Genomic DNA, 5381 nt, shown 5'->3' with positions numbered 1-5381 from the left:
TGACCTGGGGAATGCGGCACCTGTAGCCCATTTCCTGCACACGCCTGTGCACGGTGGCTCTGGATGTTTCTACTCCAGACTCAGTCCACTGCTTCCGCAGGTCCCCCAAAGGTCTGGAATCGGCCCTTCTCCACAATCCTCCTCAGGGTCCGGTCACCTCTTCTCGTTGTGCAGCGTTTTCTGCCACACTTTTCCCTTCCCACAGACTTCCCACTGAGGTGCCTTGATACAGCACTCTGGGAACAGCCTATTCGTTCAGCAATTTCTTTCTGTGTCTTACCCTCTTGCTTGAGGGTGTCAATGATGGCCTTCTGGACAGCAGTCAGGTCGGCAGTCTTACCCATGATTGCGGTTTTGAGTAATGAACAAGGCTGGGAGTTTTTAAAAGCCTCAGGAATCTTTTGCAGGTGTTTATAGAGTTACATCGTTGATTCAGATGGTTAGGTTAATAGCTTGTTTAGAGAACCTTTTCATGATATGCTAATTTTTTGGGACAGGCTTTTTGGGTTTTCATGAGCTGTATGCCATAATCATCAGTATTAAAACAATTAAAGACCTGAAATATTTCAGTTGGTGTGCAATGAATCTGAAATATATGAAAGTTTCATTTTTATCATTACATTTTGGAAAATAATGACCTTTATCACAATATGCTAATTATTTTTAGAAGGACCTGTATACAAGTTTCTCTTTTTGAATGGAATTACTGAAATAAATAAACTTTTTCATGATATTCTTATTTTATAACCAGCACTGTATTATCTGCACAATCTCAACAGTTTATTGGCCTACTCACTTCACAGAAAGCACAATGGCTCTTAACTTTAGAAGTTTTTTCTGGTCTTGTTCTTTTTTGTAGGCAGGATACAAATTTATGAAACTCAGTGAGCAGAAACTCAGAGAGTCCGTTGGCTGTTTGTTTACAAAGTGAAACAGCGTTATGCGTGGTTTCTTCTGGGTCCGTGTTCAAAACACTGTTTGCTGTAGTCTTAGCTTGGTCTGGTTGTTTGTGCAGCCGCGAACAGCAGGTACCTGAACCCCGGTAGGACATTTAGTAAACTTCACGTTTAAACAAATACAACGTTTGCGCTGATAAACTGAATACAAATAACTTACAAAAACCCCCGCAGTACTGATACTTCCGGTGTCGGACCGGAAGGTTTCTACAGTAAAGGAAACAAAAATAAGGTGAGATATGAGAATTTTATAGGGTTTTGTGTTTTATCTTGAAAACCAGAAATTCACTGCCCCATCGCAGCTGTTATTGTGAGTAGCTTTATCATCCTCCCTCACAGTGCTGTACGGATGAGGGGAGTCAGAGTGACCTGCTCGGTTGCGGCAAAAAAAAAAAAAAAAATTCTGCCGGCAGTAGAGGGCCCCCTCTGTGCCAAGGGCCCCTGGGCACATGCCCATGTTGCCCATATGGTAGGTCCAGGCTTGCTAATGGGGATAACACGATGTCCAAATGTCTGTGGTAAAACTCACCTAACAAGTTGCGCTATCGGCTATTAGCTTCTCAATGACGTCGGAAATGACGGCTTGTAACTCTGGCAACGTTACGTCAAAAAAATATCTCCGACTGGAGACGATGTAGCAACGCTCAACGTAGTCCATAAATCCTCGGAATCCAACATCCTCACCAATAGAAAAATAAAACTTCCATACCGCCGACATTTTGAATTTTCCTCTCTGCCGTGAGATCGGGTAGGTGCACGGGACGTCATCGTGTTGCGCTGCCGCTGCAATGTCATCACGTTGTGCTGCTGCTGCAGGCAAAATCAGTGTCTTTTATATCGACGGGTTATTTTAATGGAATGGCCGATGTTCGATATTGAATTTTAACATCAATATCAGCCGATATCGATACCATGCCGATAATATAGTGCATACCTTATATATATATATATATATATATATATATATATATATATATATATATATATATATATATATATACGATTTCTCTAATTTTTCTTGTGCATTTATTTCTCGGGTGACTGTTTTTGTTACTTTGGGTGATAATTAACAAAGAAGGCAAAGGTTTCTTATTTATTTTGCTTCTAACAGGCTTTCAAAAATGACACTTGCTCTGAGTTCATCCAAATTATCATTAATTTCCAGTCTTTTTTTTTTTTTGCTTCCAGTGAGCAGTTTCATCTGACAAAAGCTAGCCAGGAAAAAAAAAGTTTCTTTAAAGACAATTTGATGTACTTAAATGTTCAAAGCAATTTTCAGATGTTTTCATGTGAGAGTCTGAGAAAATGGTATAAACATCTTACAAGTTGTAGACAGCCCTTTGCTTCAGTTTATGGGAATTCTGAGCAGGCTGCCAATTACAATTGCTGGTCCAATGGTTAATTTCACATTACATGATTATAGATGTTTATGACTGAGACAAAAATGTTCAGATGTAGCTAATTGTAGCATTTTTGGTCAGAGGGTACTTTCTGCAGGAATATCATATTTCTGTTGGAATAATCTTGTGCTTGAAATCTTAAAGTGATATAAATATTTACAAAATAATGCTATCAAATTTTGAGAGCAGAGTTATTTTAAGATGGAGAAAACAAGACTAGCTCTTTAGTTCAATCAAAATTAAACACAATTTCATCAAACAGACGAAGTTCTATGTGCTACCTTCAACAGGTAAGACAATAACTGTTCATAACCTTCCAACAAAACCCCACTTCAAAACAACTAAACTATTCTTTTATTGTTGTTGAATCCTTGCCTCATTTTACATGACATTACTGTTGCATATTTCCTTGAATTATGAAAGGTTTAAATCTTTGTTGTGTTGACAATATTTATAAATCATAAATAAAGTACCTTTACTCATTCAATCACAGTACATTTATATTATTACTATCGTTTTACCTTCACTCATAAAACCATGCAATCAAAATATTATTTTCACATCTAATTTCATAAAACATCTATTTTTCTGACTAGACTGATTTTATTCATTCATCTCAATTTATTCTTCGCTCAGTATTTTGGATGGTTACATTTTTTGATTGAAGAAAAATAAATAAATAAAACGCACCAGGAAAAAGAGGTGTGGAACCTGCTTGAAAAGTCAAGGTCTCAAGGTCTTATGTTGGCCACGGTTAATTTTTAATCCAACTTTTAAATTAAAAATGTAGATGGTCATCATTTATTTGTCAAATTGTCTCGGCTCAAAAGGTGGATGTCACATTGGGTTTGCAAAATTAGAGAAAGCAAACAGCTATGGCAGGAAAAGAGTGGATCAAAGACTGCTGATCCTGCCAAATGCTCTACAAAACTACCTTGTTTAAGGAGCTTTTACTCCAAATGGACTTCATGGACTGTAACACTAAGTGGAAATGACAGGATTTAAAATGTAACATCTGGAAGCGCTTGGGCATACTTATTTAAATACCTTCATCTGCCTGCATGATTATAGCATATCTAAACAAAATGTACCATGGGCTACATACTGTAGATCCCCTACTTAAGTCCTAAAAGCCTTTAAGTTAATACTTATGTGCTCCAGATCAATACCACATTCCTTTCACTGTAAGTATACTATATGTATCTTTCTTTCCACAGCCACTCACATCTGCAGTCATCTCATTAAATGTAAAGTGAATCCATTAGACTTCTCTTTATTTTTTATTTAACTTTTACCATCCTTAACTTTGTCTCCTTGCTGTTCTGGTGTTTCTTGCAGTGGCGGCCTGTCTGAAATAGAGATGAAATCAGCATAATCAGCCTCCCATGGCTTTGCTTATTGTGCCTCTTTTACAGGATTTCCAAGATTAGAATGGAGGCACAGGAGGAAAAGAGATGATAGACGTGTGCTGCTTGGAAATTACAAACGTGTAGATCTATGGATGAGTGCTTAGCCCACAGCTGCCAGCCAAGAGAGAGCGGGAGACACAAAGGGTCCTTGTGCTCAGACTGAAAGATGGGCCAAGAAGGGGAGCTAAAGATCTGCTAGTGTATCTCAGCTGTCTTATGGGTCAATAGATCCTTTCCTCCCGCTGAAGGAGCTTATAACCCCAAGAGTTCCTCCAGAGACAGAGGCAAATCAATGCTGAGGAATACAAAAAACAACCCTTCATGTTTAAAAAAATATTCCACAGAAGATCAGAAAAAGCTTTATTTTTATTAACACAATGACATTTATGATTTTTATTTTATTTTTTATTTTTTATGAGCCACTTTTCGTGACTGAAGTTGTAAGATGGCAGCCATCAACGTTAATCTCGACTCGAACTAACTGTTAGCTTGTCAGTCTGGTCAAGAACAAAATGTGTTTCTCCAAACTGAGGTCGTTCAAAGAGATATTCACAACAGGTAGGATATTAAAGATTCATATTCTCTCTAAAGACCATTACTTCAAAAGACTATGCCTCTAATAACTGTAAAACTTTATAAGCTTTATGTATTTTAGGAAAAAGTCAATGAATGCTGAGATTAAAGCACATACTTAATGAGCAAATGTAGGTTTAGAGAAAACGGATGAAGAGTTTTCTGAAGAGTAAAATGGTAACGCTAAGGTTTATCCATCATGTTTTGAATTTGTGTTGCAGCTGCTGGCACAGGGAACATTGGGAACCTTTCAGTGGTAAATGGAAGATGGGATTAGATTACTTTTTCTGTTAAAAAAAAATGGTGAGGTCTGAAGTTGAACCTAAGCCTGAAACTATATTGGAAGATTGTGAGCTGCTTTGCTATTCACACAAACCAGAATGTTCTAACATTTGCATGCTACCATAACCATATTTTGCATTGATGGTTGGTTATCTCCCTCTGTCTATCAAAAGCACACTCAACAAAATGACTTACTGTGAAAACGACTTTGCTAAACACTGCAGGAAATAATCAAAAAGGAATTGAGAACTTAAATAAATATTAGTGTGATTATTTCACAGCACGGCAATGACTTTTATCCCAAGTGACTCAAATTCTGGAGCCCATTTGCAGATGTGAGCTTTGAACCAGTGAAAGGCAGGTAAAGTACATCGCTCAAGGGTACATCCGTTTCACATAATACGTGTTGTATTAAAAGAGCTCGTGCTCAAATTAAGTGGATCCATGAATTGAAATGAAACAGGCTCCCCCTTTTGAGAGGAAAATAGATTAGTTTTGCTGATAGATGATCACTTGAAAGCTTTGTGCTGTGAATAAGGAAATTTTGACCAGTTGAAGTTAAGCTGATTTATATCAGTTAGGATGGTGTCCTGAGGGCCACAGCATGAGAGAGTCGAGGGGATATGCCAATTTATCCATGAATACATCAAAGCCCTTTTGGGTAGTTTAATGTTTATTTTGTTGTTTACATTGTAAAAATCTAATTACTATGTTAAAGGAATTCTCCAAGTAGTGTTGAAAGCATACATTTCTGAGGCTGC

Source organism: Nematolebias whitei, chromosome 5 (assembly GCF_014905685.2).
Source record: "Nematolebias whitei isolate Nwh7 chromosome 5, NemWhi1, whole genome shotgun sequence".
In the NCBI taxonomy this organism is placed as follows: Eukaryota; Metazoa; Chordata; class Actinopteri; order Cyprinodontiformes; family Rivulidae; genus Nematolebias; species Nematolebias whitei.
This window is presented reverse-complemented; position numbering follows the sequence as displayed.